Raw genomic sequence first — 18,170 nt, forward strand, 5'->3', positions numbered from 1 at the left:
TGTCAGTGGCAGTAGTGTTAGAGAGTGAGTTCTGTCTTGGGAGGGAGGAGAGAGAGTTCTGCCCTGGGATCAGGAGGAATGAGCTACAGGAGAGACAGGCTCTACATGTGGAGGAGCTCGGGCCAGCCTCAGTAGAGTTGATAGAACAATGGTGGACCAATGCCCCTCACCCTGCCCAAAGGGTGAGGGAGAGCTAGCACCCACCCTGAGGGTCTGCACCTTGGGGTGGTGGCGGGGAGAGTGAGAGCCCCAGACAGCCCATCCTGAAGGGGTACAGTCTGGAGGAGAAGGAGAAGGAGGAAGAGACCATTGTGTATGATCTGCTGCTGCTGAGAGCTGTGTACAATAAAGAGACTTGATACTTTTTACAAAGAGACTGAGACTGAAATCTCTCGCCCTATTGCGGGGGCTTCTCTGGGAGGATTTCACCCTACCTCTATAGGGCTCGCCATAGATGGAGGCGCTGCACCGTTGCTAGAAGATGAAGGCACTAACCCCAGAAGCCTGTCCCTGCTGTCCCCCATACCATCGTGGGAGACTCAGGCCCTCCTGTTACCAGCAGGTATGCACCACCCACAGACATGTAGCCAGCCCTCATTACACCCTAAGGGTCCGATCCACGACGGGGGGGGGGAAGATGGGTTACATTTAGAGGCGCTGCTGAGATCCAGAAACAGGACAGGCTTTCAGCGAAGCAGAGCTGGAAGTGTAAGGTACACCTTCCATGCAAGTGCTGCGGAAAGTAGGGCACAGATGCACATCAGGGGTAGTCAGGGGAGCGTGGACTCTCACACAGTATGCCCTGGGTGCCCTAAGAGGGTGTTGTAAGATGGGTGTAGGGCTATAGCTGTCCTAGTCCCTTGAGGCAGATAATGTGAGGCAACTGGGGGGGTTAGCCTGTTAACTAGTCCAGGGACCATGGCCCAGGGCCCGCACTATGAGTGGCCAAAAGTAGGAGACGCCCGTACTTAGGGAGATGCCCGGTACACTAGCCAGCACCCACAAAAAACACACCACAGAGTACTTGTAGGAACCATCAGTGAGTGCGGTGTACCAGAAAGAGTTCTGCCTAGCCTGGGGTATGCCAACATCATATCAGTGGGTAAAGCAATTCGGAAGAGCATGCAGAGAGCATCAGAGAGTTTCAGTGAGGACAGTCAGTGTCTAGTGTGACATAGTCCAAAGATGTTAGGCAGCTTTCTGCCCCATTTTAGAGCAGAAAGTGCAGGAATAGCTAAAAATGATCCGTTCCACAGCTTCACATTAACTCAGGCAGCTGGATGGAAAATCCAGACCACAGATTACAATGGCTCTAGTTCTCCCTCACCTGCTCTTCTAATCACATGCACAGGTATTTAGAGCAGAGAGGTTTTGCATTTCACTCTCTCTCCTTGGAGCCTGAAGGGGCTGGGGGTGTCGCTACTCTCCTGCATCCAGTATCGAGGTTGACGGCCTCTCCACGTATCACAGTACCAGAGGATTTGCCTGGACACCCCAAACAGATAAGATAAACAAATGGTTACTGCTGTTGCTAAAAGACTGTGCTGTATCTTGTGACCCTAAATGAGAGAGCATTGTTTTAAGCTGGGGAACCAGTTTAGTTGGCCAGCAGCTGTTAGAGAGACTGATTTTGATGTGTAGTTAGATCCCTGAAAGGGATAGGATTTTGTTTATATAATTTGGTTTCTTTTTACTTGAAATAACAGTGTGGGAAATACTGTAACAATGAAATGAGTGAACTGCTGAATGAAAGTATCTGAGTACCTCTAACCTACACATGTTAAAGCTGCAGTACCTTACTTGGATGAAAATAAAGCAGGCAGAAGCCTGAGTTAAGCAGCTTAATACTTTGCATGATCCTGTTTTTGTATTAAATAACCCTAGAAGACTGTGTCGGGAAGAACCCAGACAGACGTCAGCACTACAAAAGAGGGGCGTTTGTCACATATGGTGGAGAATGCGGGCAGACACTAAAGTCTGTGGGTTTGCAAATAAATGCGGGGGTTTAAAATGGCCGCCCAGCTGAAGTAAAATACAGATGCTATGAGTGAAGTCTGTTCCACTGTGTATATCAGTTGTGCTTCTAGCATACACAGAGAATGTGCGAAGTGTGGATGCAATAGCACCCTGAACCCAAACAGAAAACCAAAATGTTTTGCTGAAGAAAAAAAAAATTTTTTGCATCTAGCAAGTGCTGTTTGTAAAGCTAATGCCTTTTGCTGAAGTGAGTGAATTTGCAGCTAGCAAGTGCTGTATGTAAGTTGCTGAAGTGAGTGAAATTGCAGCTAGCAATTGTCCCTGCCGGGTTTCTAAAATGGCCGACGTGAAATGTTTGTTGTGTAATGTACGTAACCATACAAAACAGTGTCCCTTCAGGCCATACTATGATCACGACCCTGGAGGAGAGCCGTACCCACAGATGAATTTAGTATGCTGGGCCTGTCGTGAAGTAGGTCACATGGAAGATGTGTGCCCCAAAATTTTCAAAGACAAACAGCTGCAAAAGCAAGCAACGCCCTGTGAGTGCAAGCAAGATGTGGAAGCTGATAACAGTGAGTGTGTGCCCAGGACCACTGATATCTCTGGAGCTAATAAAGCAAAAAGAAAGAAAACTGTTCCTCAAGTCACAGGGGAAGTGACCGAGCCACTTGAACCTGCACTGTCAGGACATGCGTCAGAAAGGCGCCGAGATGAGCAACAGCCCATAGGGCCTGGCGCAATCGTCCCAGGAATGACGACACGCCTAGAGATGACAAAGGCTACTGCTACCATCATAGGCAGAGAGCCAAGCGAATCAAAGAAAACAAGAACTGACTGGAAACTATGCTATGAGATGTCCCAGAAAGATGTGCAAAACTTCATCACAGAGTTGGGGGTTTCTCGGCAAGAGGCTAGCGCGCTTAAAGCAGAGCTGGAACTCTCACGCCATGAGGTCTACGCTCGCAGCACAGAGCTGTGTACATTGAAGGAAACCTATGAGAATACCCTGAGTAATTTAGAGACTGTAAAAAGAGAGAATGTAAGTCTGACACAGAAAAATTCAGACTTGACTGACCAGATCAGTGAAGGTGATGAGAAGCTTCACCAAGCAGAAAAAGTGGAGAAGCAATTGATCCAGGAAAAGTTAGAAATGCAGGAAGCACTGCAGAATACAGAATCAGCGGCGATCCAGGCGACACAATCTGCAGAGCTCCAAAAAATGGAGGCGCTGATGCAAACCCAGAGCAAGCACCAGAAAGAGGTGAAGACCCTGAGGGAGGTCTGGCACGATCAGGTTGGAGAGCTGCAGAAGCAGATGGCTGAGCGCGAGATACAGTGCGCCAAGAGAGAGGAGGTGTCCGTCCGTCAGGTGGTTTGCCTGACACTGCGCTATAAAAGCGAGATGGCCGATATCTACAAGCAGCTGGACCACACGGCAAATGAGGGGGCCCGGCTGCAGCTGGAGCTGGACAAGACCCGGGAGGAGCACCTGCAGCTGCAGGTCAAGAATAGAGAAAATGAAACAGAGTTAAACCTCGCTCTGAAACAGATGACGGACATGGGAGAAGCGGCTAAAGTGGTTCAGTCGGGCTATCAATCCTACCTCCTAACCAAGCAAGCGGTACGTTCCTATACGTGTATCTTCAATGCTGTTGCAATATTACGATTTGCTATAAAGATGAAGTTGGAGAAAGAGATTCCAAGGCTAAAAGAGACACGGTCACAAAAGGAGACCAGGGAAAGTAAACTCAATGCCCTCACTGATGACAAAGAGGAAGGAGAAAGAATTGACTTTGATTGTGCTGCTGTTATTCCAGAAACAGATAGGCACCCTCCTGAGAATATACTCCCAGATCTGGAATTCAAAAATCCAGATCCTCAATTTCATTTACGTTGTCCAGAAGATTATCAAACTAGTGGACACACCCAGGACAACACAGAAGATGTTTTAGCCAAGTGGGTGGCAGTTCCTGAAAACACAAACTTGTTGACAGATCCTGATGACATGGTTAATATGGACTACGTTTGTACAGAGGCAACTAGGTCTCCAAAACCCAAAGGCCTGGTAATGGCCACAAAAGGGAAATCAAAGATTGAAAAGAAAAAACAACGAAGGTTAACACGGCGCCTGAATAGTTCCATATCTCACCAATCTGGACCACACTGTGGAGCCAAGGAGAATCTGGTCCAAGGGTCTCATCAGAAGCTAAAGAAACAGTCCAGTCATTTGCAGGTTGCAGCGGGCTATGAAATAAAGTCAAAGGATGCAATAGACTGGAAGTCAAAAAAAAAAAAAAAATGTTTGGGGGAACTGACCGATTTATTTTTTTTATTACACGTGTGGACTATGTCACGGACACTTAACTATGCAAATAAGCATTTTGTCAATATTACAATGTTATATTGGTTCTCTGTGTTGAAAATGTAGCTAAACTACAAATTAATATACAGGGTTGATGGCCCTTAAGATTACAAGGCTGTAGTATAAGAGAAAAAATATTGGTAGCTTACAATATGGGAAAAAAAAAAAAATGCCCTTTTCGGTTGGTAAATTTATAATGAAGTTCATATTCGTATCATGTGAATACTTAATGTTGTACTGAGGAGTTAGCTCAAGTATTTCAGGTAGGACGCTCACCCCAGTGAGGTCCATGGCCGCTCACCCCAGTAGGTGTGAGCTGGGGAGGGGGATATGTGACATAGTCCAAAGATGTTAGGCAGCTTTCTGCCCCATTTTAGAGCAGAAAGTGCAGGAATAGCTAAAAATGATCCGTTCCACAGCTTCACATTAACTCAGGCAGCTGGATGGAAAATCCAGACCACAGATTACAATGGCTCTAGTTCTCCCTCACCTGCTCTTCTAATCACATGCACAGGTATTTAGAGCAGAGAGGTTTTGCATTTCACTCTCTCTCCTTGGAGCCTGGGGGCTGGGGGTGTCGCTACTCTCCTGCATCCAGTATCGAGGTTGACGGCCTCTCCACGTATCACAGTACCAGAGGATTTGCCTGGACACCCCAAACAGATAAGATAAACAAATGGTTACTGCTGTTGCTAAAAGACTGTGCTGTATCTTGTGACCCTAAATGAGAGAGCATTGTTTTAAGCTGGGGAACCAGTTTAGTTGGCCAGCAGCTGTTAGAGAGACTGATTTTGATGTGTAGTTAGATCCCTGAAAGGGATAGGATTTTGTTTATATAATTTGGTTTCTTTTTACTTGAAATAACAGTGTGGGAAATACTGTAACAATGAAATGAGTGAACTGCTGAATGAAAGTATCTGAGTACCTCTAACCTACACATGTTAAAGCTGCAGTACCTTACTTGGATGAAAATAAAGCAGGCAGAAGCCTGAGTTAAGCAGCTTAATACTTTGCATGATCCTGTTTTTGTATTAAATAACCCTAGAAGACTGTGTCGGGAAGAACCCAGACAGACGTCAGCACTACAAAAGAGGGGCGTTTGTCACACTAGGAATGAGTTATGCACTAGACACTGAGAATAGTGAGATCATACATTTGGAGGGCTCACTAAAGTTGGCGGCCGTCACTACATGTGCTCCACAGAGCAAGAAGGAGATAAAAATGGCCACAGCAGCGTCATTCATAGCCCTGCAGCTAGCAGCCATCCCAAAATGGTGACTCCCGCCAATCCTGGATCGCGCATGTGAGGCGTGCAAAGAGATGTAAGAGAAATGTGGAGAGAGATGTGCAGGGGTTTGGCGCCAAACCCAGATCCCCTGCAGAAGGAGCAGAGCGGCGCAAAAGCCGAAAGCCCACCCACCTGTGCTGTGACTGGCCGACAGAAGAAGCCACGTCATGCTGAGCGAGAAAGTGCCCCTCTTGTTTCCACCAGAGGGAGGGGGCACTGCAAGAGCCAATCAGAATTGTCCTCCCCAGAGAAAGGAGGGACAGGAAGTGAGGGCGAGGAACTTCACTTCTGCCTGACTATCAAAGAGCAAGGAGCTAACGAACTGAACTGTTCAACCCCTGAGCAAAATATGTCTGAGCTGAGTGTGACAACCTTCCAGTTTCCAGGAGGCTTCCTGGTGGTGGAGATTGACGGCCGAGAGTATTTCCGGTGCCTGTGCATACTCTGCAGGACACCCGGACCGGCCCCAAGCACGAAAGCACGATGCCCTCAATGTGGCACGTTCTACCTGTGCAAATACAAAATACTAAATGGCGCTCAAAACACTCTATCTAAGTGCAACAGTGCAGTAACAGTGCTAATATACAGTGAAATAACACAAAATACTCGTGCACAAAAATATGAAAAAAAGGACACTCAAACCCTTCACGGACTAGTTCCCACGTCCACACTCAAAGCAAAAACGAAATATCAGGGGAGCGTCAGTATCTGAAATAAAATAAATAAACTACCATAGTGCATAACGTTACAATAAAACATTGAGCAGGTAGAACTCCATAGGAATATGCTAGATTATGGATGATAAATCAATCATAAACCAGGAGGTTGGGAGAAAAAAGACCCAGTAGAGAGACACACAGCCAAGATGTTAAAATGCCAAAAAACACTTTATCCGACAATGATAAAAAATCAAGGCTTACAGGATACCAGATGGTATAAGGCGTTGGTTTTAGAGTGATCTTGATGCCGAGTCGCGACCTCGGGAAACCCCCTCACACAACCGCCTCATTCACTGGCTCCGTCCTTGCTGCTAGTCCACGCCGACACGTCACTTCCGGTTTGCACGCTGGTAGCTGGCGTCACCGGAGCTGCTGCTGCAGACTGTAGCTTGTCTCCCTCTAGGATCTCACGCTGAGGGTTACGCTCTACGCGTTTCGCCGTGCAAGTCGACGGCTTCGTCAGGAGTGCTTTAACCCTAAGAAGGCTATCTTTATATACCCTCCATTATTACATTGACCTTTTCTCCCATTGGTCTAAATGTAATTCGATCTAAATTGACTAAGTCACTAATTGCCCTTACATACAATTTAAATCGTACACAAAGTTTATACAATGAAATTAAAATACAATGTTTAATATAATCAATTAAAAAGACTTCATTATTTGCAAAACATTTGTGATAGTAAAACATATACTAAAATACATAAAACTATAGAAAAAACTATAGTATGAATACACAACCCCCACTGAACTTAGAGGATGCGGCGATTGTTGTATCTCCAAAGACAAAAGAAGGAAAATATTATCAGTACAGAGTATCAGTTTTTCACAGTCACATAATATAGCCAACTTTATACTTTTCAAGGGATCATAGATTTTAAAGGAAAGCATTTAACTCGAAATCAACATTTAAACCCAAAGGTACCAGTGATTTCAGAGTAAAGATCCAAAAACTCTCTCTTTTTTTCAAAGTAGTTATTCTATTTCCCCCTCTCCAGTGTGGTAGCACTTGCTCTAACACAGTGAATCTGAGACCTGATATATCACTGTTATGTTTTTGAATGAAATGGTTAGACAGATTATGTGTTGTTACACCTCTCCTTATGTTACCCACATGTTCCAGCACGCGTGTTTTTACTGGTCTTGAGGTTTGACCTACGTACTGTAGTCCACATGGGCAACATATAAGGTACACTACATGATCTGATTTGCATGTTAACATTTGTTTAATCTGAAACCTTTCATTAGTGATATTTGATGAGAAACTAAATTTATCATCACATCTATATTTACATGCCAAACATGTTGTGCAGCCATAGAAACCTTTCGATTGTGTAAGCCACCTATTCCCATTTGATTGTACTTTTGGTAATGCACTAGGTGCCAATTTCTCTTTTAGAGATTTAGCTCTCCTAAAAATAACTGTAGGCCTCTCTGGGACAATGTCTCTTAATACAGGATCATTCTTGACAATATGCCAATGTTTGTGGATTATTTTTGATATTTTTTCAGACTGTCTATTGTAATTAGTACAAAATGAAAATTCAAAATTTTTATTAGGTACTTTTTGTTTTGTGTTATACAATAGATCTTTTCTGTCTATATTCTCTGCTCTTACAAGAGCATCCTTAATGATCCTGTCATCATAGTTTTTTTCTTTAAACCTATTTTGAAGAAAGGCAGACTGTTGATGGAAATTATTATCATCTGAGCAGTTTCTCCTAATCCGCCTTATTTGTCCATATGGAATATTATGTAACCAGTTCGGATGGTGACAGCTCGTAGTTGATATATAGTTATTAATATCTACGCCTTTGAAAAATGTTTGTGTTTTTATCTGTCCCTCCTCAATGTAAATTTCCAAATCTAAAAAATTGACCTTTTGGTGACTATATTCACAATTAAATTGTAGATTCAGTACATTATCATTGAGGTATTCTATGAATTGAACAAGACTTTTTTCATCTCCCTTCCATATGAATATGATATCGTCTATATATCTACGCCATAGGCACAAATTTACACCCAGCTCCGCAATAGACCATATATGGTCCTCTTCCCATGCTCCCATGAGTAGGTTTGCGTAGCTAGGTGCAAATTTTGTGCCCATGGCAGTACCTTGTTTTTGTAGATAATAGATCCCCTCGAACATGAAGTAGTTGTGTTCTAAAATGAACTTTATGCCATCTAAAATGAAATTAGCCTGTTCATTAGGCATCTTTGGATCTTTGGCTAATGCTCTGTCAACTGCTTCATGTCCATCCCTATGATTGATACATGTGTATAACGAGGTGATATCACAGGTAACTAGAAACCATCCATCTTCCCAAATTTGATTATCCAAAATACGCAGGATATCAGTGGTATCTTTTAGGTAAGATGGAAGTTCTTTTACAAATTTTTGCAAATAGACATCTATATAGGCGGATAAATGGGAGGTTAAGGAATCTATGCCTGCAATGATTGGTCTTCCCGGGGGGTTGGCTATATTTTTGTGCAACTTAGGAAGATAGTAGAATATGGGCTTTACAGGATTATCTCTGTATAGGAAGTTGTATTCTTCTGTATTTATTACTTCATTCATTTTTCCCATATCTAACAGGATTTTTAGTTCTCTCTGAAATTCTACTGTAGGATCTTTTTTCAGAGGTAGGTATGTTTGACTATCACCTAAAATTCTTTGAGATTCTACAATATAATCCTTTCTATCTAAGATGGCCACTCCACCTCCTTTATCGGCTTGTTTTATAACTACCTGAGTGTCTTCCTGTAGAGTTTTTAAGGCCTTTCTTTCAATGTTACTTAGATTATTCTCAAATCTTTTTTCAGATTTGACTAACTTTTCAAAGTCATTTTGGACTAGTTGCGAGAAAACTTCTAGATTATTGCCCTTTACATGCTTTGGATAAAAAGTTGAAGGTAATTTAAGGCCTGAATGAACCAAAGTTTGTCCCATTTCAGAGGTTTTAGTTGTGCAAATTACATCTGCATCTTTCTCAAGATTGTCAGCTGTTCTTTGCTCAACTTCTTTTGACCTGAAGAATCTTTTGATAGTTAATTTTCTCAGGAACCTCTGAGCGTCTACAAAAAGGCCGAAGTTACTCGGACCCACTGTTGGAGCAAACTTTAAGCCCTTAGAGATTAGTGATTTTTCAGGGTCTGTAAGGATTTTTGAGCTAAGGTTAAAGATGTTATTTCCTATCTTTTGCTCTTTTTGAGATATTTCTTTTTCTCTTCCTCTTCCCCTTTTTCTTCTGTTCTTACTCTTTTCCTTTCTGATGAAGGATCCCTTTTTAACAGTGGGGCATATTTGTTCGTTTTTTGAAAGGAGGTGGACGCACCCTCCCCTAAAAAATCCTTCTTATTACCATTTTTAGGGCCATTTTTAGTAAACAGTTTATCTTTCTGAATTTCTCGCTGTTCTTGTCTATTATTAGTCACTATCTCTACCTCAGAGTCAAAGTCTATACTAATAGTCCTTTTAGGTGTTTTCTTTACACTGATCTGTACTTTCGCCTGGTTATTTGGAGTTTTTTGTTGTTTATTTCTCCAATTATCTCTTTCAGGACTTTTCCTATATTTATTTTTATTTTGTATTTCTCTCTTATTTTTAAAAGATTTACCTTTCTCCCTAGATTTATCCCTCTTAGTAATATGTTTTTTACCCTGAGGTTTATTTTGGGAGTTCTGTGGAGATTTAGATTCAATAATTAAAATATCTTTTGAGCTGTTTCTCTCATCTGGATCAGATTTTCTTGGAGGTCCATTTTTATAATCCTCCTCATCTCTAAGGAATTTTTTGACCTTTTTAGTAATAGTTTCTTTTCTTATTTTATCCAGTTTGTTCTGCAGATTGGTATCTTTTTCTTTAAATTGATTGGTCTGATTTAGACTGCCAATCCTTAATTCGATCTCATTGATCTCAACATCAATCTGCAGAACATGGCTTTTCTGCTGTTCAATAATTAGAGATATTAAATCCCTTGAGCATCCTTCTAGCAGATTATACCATTTATCAATAAACACCTCATCCTCAAGGTCCATGGATGGGTGTTTCTTGATTCTTAATCCTCTTGGGATTCTCCCACTCAATAGATATTGTTCTAAAAAAGTGTAATCCCAAAACTTTTTAATGTCTTTTACAAAAAGTGTTTCTAATTTATCAAATTCTGACTCTAAAGTGTGAGACTCCTCAAGTGCAAAATCATTATCTAAATTAAGTTTTAATATACTACTGAAATCCACAACCCTTGTGTGTCTTCTTGAAAAGACATTAGAGACATTATTATCAATCTCTATCTCTTCTATATCTAGTGGTGCTGCCATATTAGTGCTGGAAACTAAACACAAATACAAATACAAAATACTAAATGGCGCTCAAAACACTCTATCTAAGTGCAACAGTGCAGTAACAGTGCTAATATACAGTGAAATAACACAAAATACTCGTGCACAAAAATATGAAAAAAAGGACACTCAAACCCTTCACGGACTAGTTCCCACGTCCACACTCAAAGCAAAAACGAAATATCAGGGGAGCGTCAGTATCTGAAATAAAATAAATAAACTACCATAGTGCATAACGTTACAATAAAACATTGAGCAGGTAGAACTCCATAGGAATATGCTAGATTATGGATGATAAATCAATCATAAACCAGGAGGTTGGGAGAAAAAAGACCCAGTAGAGAGACACACAGCCAAGATGTTAAAATGCCAAAAAACACTTTATCCGACAATGATAAAAAATCAAGGCTTACAGGATACCAGATGGTATAAGGCGTTGGTTTTAGAGTGATCTTGATGCCGAGTCGCGACCTCGGGAAACCCCCTCACACAACCGCCTCATTCACTGGCTCCGTCCTTGCTGCTAGTCCACGCCGACACGTCACTTCCGGTTTGCACGCTGGTAGCTGGCGTCACCGGAGCTGCTGCTGCAGACTGTAGCTTGTCTCCCTCTAGGATCTCACGCTGAGGGTTACGTTCTACGCGTTTCGCCGTGCAAGTCGACGGCTTCGTCAGGAGTGCTTTAACCCTAAGAAGGCTATCTTTATATACCCTCCATTATTACATTGACCTTTTCTCCCATTGGTCTAAATGTAATTCGATCTAAATTGACTAAGTCACTAATTGCCCTTACATACAATTTAAATCGTACACAAAGTTTATACAATGAAATTAAAATACAATGTTTAATATAATCAATTAAAAAGACTTCATTATTTGCAAAACATTTGTGATAGTAAAACATATACTAAAATACATAAAACTATAGAAAAAACTATAGTATGAATACACAACCCCCACTGAACTTAGAGGATGCGGCGATTGTTGTATCTCCAAAGACAAAAGAAGGAAAATATTATCAGTACAGAGTATCAGTTTTTCACAGTCACATAATATAGCCAACTTTATACTTTTCAAGGGATCATAGATTTTAAAGGAAAGCATTTAACTCGAAATCAACATTTAAACCCAAAGGTACCAGTGATTTCAGAGTAAAGATCCAAAAACTCTCTCTTTTTTTCAAAGTAGTTATTCTATTTCCCCCTCTCCAGTGTGGTAGCACTTGCTCTAACACAGTGAATCTGAGACCTGATATATCACTGTTATGTTTTTGAATGAAATGGTTAGACAGATTATGTGTTGTTACACCTCTCCTTATGTTACCCACATGTTCCAGCACGCGTGTTTTTACTGGTCTTGAGGTTTGACCTACGTACTGTAGTCCACATGGGCAACATATAAGGTACACTACATGATCTGATTTGCATGTTAACATTTGTTTAATCTGAAACCTTTCATTAGTGATATTTGATGAGAAACTAAATTTATCATCACATCTATATTTACATGCCAAACATGTTGTGCAGCCATAGAAACCTTTCGATTGTGTAAGCCACCTATTCCCATTTGATTGTACTTTTGGTAATGCACTAGGTGCCAATTTCTCTTTTAGAGATTTAGCTCTCCTAAAAATAACTGTAGGCCTCTCTGGGACAATGTCTCTTAATACAGGATCATTCTTGACAATATGCCAATGTTTGTGGATTATTTTTGATATTTTTTCAGACTGTCTATTGTAGTTAGTACAAAATGAAAATTCAAAATTTTTATTAGGTACTTTTTGTTTTGTGTTATACAATAGATCTTTTCTGTCTATATTCTCTGCTCTTACAAGAGCATCCTTAATGATCCTGTCATCATAGTTTTTTTCTTTAAACCTATTTTGAAGAAAGGCAGACTGTTGATGGAAATTATTATCATCTGAGCAGTTTCTCCTAATCCGCCTTATTTGTCCATATGGAATATTATGTAACCAGTTCGGATGGTGACAGCTCGTAGTTGATATATAGTTATTAATATCTACGCCTTTGAAAAATGTTTGTGTTTTTATCTGTCCCTCCTCAATGTAAATTTCCAAATCTAAAAAATTGACCTTTTGGTGACTATATTCACAATTAAATTGTAGATTCAGTACATTATCATTGAGGTATTCTATGAATTGAACAAGACTTTTTTCATCTCCCTTCCATATGAATATGATATCGTCTATATATCTACGCCATAGGCACAAATTTACACCCAGCTCCGCAATAGACCATATATGGTCCTCTTCCCATGCTCCCATGAGTAGGTTTGCGTAGCTAGGTGCAAATTTTGTGCCCATGGCAGTACCTTGTTTTTGTAGATAATAGATCCCCTCGAACATGAAGTAGTTGTGTTCTAAAATGAACTTTATGCCATCTAAAATGAAATTAGCCTGTTCATTAGGCATCTTTGGATCTTTGGCTAATGCTCTGTCAACTGCTTCATGTCCATCCCTATGATTGATACATGTGTATAACGAGGTGATATCACAGGTAACTAGAAACCATCCATCTTCCCAAATTTGATTATCCAAAATACGCAGGATATCAGTGGTATCTTTTAGGTAAGATGGAAGTTCTTTTACAAATTTTTGCAAATAGACATCTATATAGGCGGATAAATGGGAGGTTAAGGAATCTATGCCTGCAATGATTGGTCTTCCCGGGGGGTTGGCTATATTTTTGTGCAACTTAGGAAGATAGTAGAATATGGGCTTTACAGGATTATCTCTGTATAGGAAGTTGTATTCTTCTGTATTTATTACTTCATTCATTTTTCCCATATCTAACAGGATTTTTAGTTCTCTCTGAAATTCTACTGTAGGATCTTTTTTCAGAGGTAGGTATGTTTGACTATCACCTAAAATTCTTTGAGATTCTACAATATAATCCTTTCTATCTAAGATGGCCACTCCACCTCCTTTATCGGCTTGTTTTATAACTACCTGAGTGTCTTCCTGTAGAGTTTTTAAGGCCTTTCTTTCAATGTTACTTAGATTATTCTCAAATCTTTTTTCAGATTTGACTAACTTTTCAAAGTCATTTTGGACTAGTTGCGAGAAAACTTCTAGATTATTGCCCTTTACATGCTTTGGATAAAAAGTTGAAGGTAATTTAAGGCCTGAATGAACCAAAGTTTGTCCCATTTCAGAGGTTTTAGTTGTGCAAATTACATCTGCATCTTTCTCAAGATTGTCAGCTGTTCTTTGCTCAACTTCTTTTGAGAGAGTTTTTGGATCTTTACTCTGAAATCACTGGTACCTTTGGGTTTAAATGTTGATTTCGAGTTAAATGCTTTCCTTTAAAATCTATGATCCCTTGAAAAGTATAAAGTTGGCTATATTATGTGACTGTGAAAAACTGATACTCTGTACTGATAATATTTTCCTTCTTTTGTCTTTGGAGATACAACAATCGCCGCATCCTCTAAGTTCAGTGGGGGTTGTGTATTCATACTATAGTTTTTTCTATAGTTTTATGTATTTTAGTATATGTTTTACTATCACAAATGTTTTGCAAATAATGAAGTCTTTTTAATTGATTATATTAAACATTGTATTTTAATTTCATTGTATAAACTTTGTGTACGATTTAAATTGTATGTAAGGGCAATTAGTGACTTAGTCAATTTAGATCGAATTACATTTAGACCAATGGGAGAAAAGGTCAATGTAATAATGGAGGGTATATAAAGATAGCCTTCTTAGGGTTAAAGCACTCCTGACGAAGCCGTCGACTTGCACGGCGAAATGCGTAGAGCGTAACCCTCAGCGTGAGATCCTAGAGGGAGACAAGCTACAGTCTGCAGCAGCAGCTCCGGTGACGCCAGCTACCAGCGTGCAAACCGGAAGTGACGTGTCGGCGTGGACTAGCAGCAAGGACGGAGCCAGTGAATGAGGCGGTTGTGTGAGGGGGTTTCCCGAGGTCGCGACTCGGCATCAAGATCACTCTAAAACCAACGCCTTATACCATCTGGTATCCTGTAAGCCTTGATTTTTTATCATTGTCGGATAAAGTGTTTTTTGGCATTTTAACATCTTGGCTGTGTGTCTCTCTACTGGGTCTTTTTTCTCCCAACCTCCTGGTTTATGATTGATTTATCATCCATAATCTAGCATATTCCTATGGAGTTCTACCTGCTCAATGTTTTATTGTAACGTTATGCACTATGGTAGTTTATTTATTTTATTTCAGATACTGACGCTCCCCTGATATTTCGTTTTTGCTTTGAGTGTGGACGTGGGAACTAGTCCGTGAAGGGTTTGAGTGTCCTTTTTTTCATATTTTTGTGCACGAGTATTTTGTGTTATTTCACTGTATATTAGCACTGTTACTGCACTGTTGCACTTAGATAGAGTGTTTTGAGCGCCATTTAGTATTTTGTATTTGTATTTGTGTTTAGTTTCCAGCACTAATATGGCAGCACCACTAGATATAGAAGAGATAGAGATTGATAATAATGTCTCTAATGTCTTTTCAAGAAGACACACAAGGGTTGTGGATTTCAGTAGTATATTAAAACTTAATTTAGATAATGATTTTGCACTTGAGGAGTCTCACACTTTAGAGTCAGAATTTGATCAATTAGAAACACTTTTTGTAAAAGACATTAAAAAGTTTTGGGATTACACTTTTTTAGAACAATATCTATTGAGTGGGAGAATCCCAAGAGGATTAAGAATCAAGAAACACCCATCCATGGACCTTGAGGATGAGGTGTTTATTGATAAATGGTATAATCTGCTAGAAGGATGCTCAAGGGATTTAATATCTCTAATTATTGAACAGCAGAAAAGCCATGTTCTGCAGATTGATGTTGAGATCAATGAGATCGAATTAAGGATTGGCAGTCTAAATCAGACCAATCAATTTAAAGAAAAAGATACCAATCTGCAGAACAAACTGGATAAAATAAGAAAAGAAACTATTACTAAAAAGGTCAAAAAATTCCTTAGAGATGAGGAGGATTATAAAAATGGACCTCCAAGAAAATCTGATCCAGATGAGAGAAACAGCTCAAAAGATATTTTAATTATTGAATCTAAATCTCCACAGAAATCCCAAAATAAACCTCAGGGTAAAAAACATATTACTAAGAGGGATAAATCTAGGGAGAAAGGTAAATCTTTTAAAAATAAGAGAGAAATACAAAATAAAAATAAATATAGGAAAAGTCCTGAAAGAGATAATTGGAGAAATAAACAACAAAAAACTCCAAATAACCAGGCGAAAGTACAGATCAGTGTAAAGAAAACACCTAAAAGGACTATTAGTATAGACTTTGACTCTGAGGTAGAGATAGTGACTAATAATAGACAAGAACAGCGAGAAATTCAGAAAGATAAACTGTTTACTAAAAATGGCCCTAAAAATGGTAATAAGAAGGATTTTTTAGGGGAGGGTGCGTCCACCTCCTTTCAAAAAACGAACAAATATGCCCCACTGTTAAAAAGGGATCCTTCATCAGAAAGGAAAAGAGTAAGAACAGAAGAAAAAGGGGAAGAGGAAGAGAAAAAGAAATATCTCAAAAAGAGCAAAAGATAGGAAATAACATCTTTAACCTTAGCTCAAAAATCCTTACAGACCCTGAAAAATCACTAATCTCTAAGGGCTTAAAGTTTGCTCCAACAGTGGGTCCGAGTAACTTCGGCCTTTTTGTAGACGCTCAGAGGTTCCTGAGAAAATTAACTATCAAAAGATTCTTCAGGTCAAAAGAAGTTGAGCAAAGAACAGCTGACAATCTTGAGAAAGATGCAGATGTAATTTGCACAACTAAAACCTCTGAAATGGGACAAACTTTGGTTCATTCAGGCCTTAAATTACCTTCAACTTTTTATCCAAAGCATGTAAAGGGCAATAATCTAGAAGTTTTCTCGCAACTAGTCCAAAATGACTTTGAAAAGTTAGTCAAATCTGAAAAAAGATTTGAGAATAATCTAAGTAACATTGAAAGAAAGGCCTTAAAAACTCTACAGGAAGACACTCAGGTAGTTATAAAACAAGCCGATAAAGGAGGTGGAGTGGCCATCTTAGATAGAAAGGATTATATTGTAGAATCTCAAAGAATTTTAGGTGATAGTCAAACATACCTACCTCTGAAAAAAGATCCTACAGTAGAATTTCAGAGAGAACTAAAAATCCTGTTAGATATGGGAAAAATGAATGAAGTAATAAATACAGAAGAATACAACTTCCTATACAGAGATAATCCTGTAAAGCCCATATTCTACTATCTTCCTAAGTTGCACAAAAATATAGCCAACCCCCCGGGAAGACCAATCATTGCAGGCATAGATTCCTTAACCTCCCATTTATCCGCCTATATAGATGTCTATTTGCAAAAATTTGTAAAAGAACTTCCATCTTACCTAAAAGATACCACTGATATCCTGCGTATTTTGGATAATCAAATTTGGGAAGATGGATGGTTTCTAGTTACCTGTGATATCACCTCGTTATACACATGTATCAATCATAGGGATGGACATGAAGCAGTTGACAGAGCATTAGCCAAAGATCCAAAGATGCCTAATGAACAGGCTAATTTCATTTTAGATGGCATAAAGTTCATTTTAGAACACAACTACTTCATGTTCGAGGGGATCTATTATCTACAAAAACAAGGTACTGCCATGGGCACAAAATTTGCACCTAGCTACGCAAACCTACTCATGGGAGCATGGGAAGAGGACCATATATGGTCTATTGCGGAGCTGGGTGTAAATTTGTGCCTATGGCGTAGATATATAGACGATATCATATTCATATGGAAGGGAGATGAAAAAAGTCTTGTTCAATTCATAGAATACCTCAATGATAATGTACTGAATCTACAATTTAATTGTGAATATAGTCACCAAAAGGTCAATTTTTTAGATTTGGAAATTTACATTGAGGAGGGACAGATAAAAACACAAACATTTTTCAAAGGCGTAGATATTAATAACTATATATCAACTACGAGCTGTCACCATCCGAACTGGTTACATAATATTCCATATGGACAAATAAGGCGGATTAGGAGAAACTGCTCAGATGATAATAATTTCCATCAACAGTCTGCCTTTCTTCAAAATAGGTTTAAAGAAAAAAACTATGATGACAGGATCATTAAGGATGCTCTTGTAAGAGCAGAGAATATAGACAGAAAAGATCTATTGTATAACACAAAACAAAAAGTACCTAATAAAAATTTTGAATTTTCATTTTGTACTAATTACAATAGACAGTCTGAAAAAATATCAAAAATAATCCACAAACATTGGCATATTGTCAAGAATGATCCTGTATTAAGAGACATTGTCCCAGAGAGGCCTACAGTTATTTTTAGGAGAGCTAAATCTCTAAAAGAGAAATTGGCACCTAGTGCATTACCAAAAGTACAATCAAATGGGAATAGGTGGCTTACACAATCGAAAGGTTTCTATGGCTGCACAACATGTTTGGCATG

Source organism: Ascaphus truei, chromosome 5 (genome assembly GCF_040206685.1).
Source record: "Ascaphus truei isolate aAscTru1 chromosome 5, aAscTru1.hap1, whole genome shotgun sequence".
Classification (NCBI taxonomy): domain Eukaryota; kingdom Metazoa; phylum Chordata; class Amphibia; order Anura; family Ascaphidae; genus Ascaphus; species Ascaphus truei.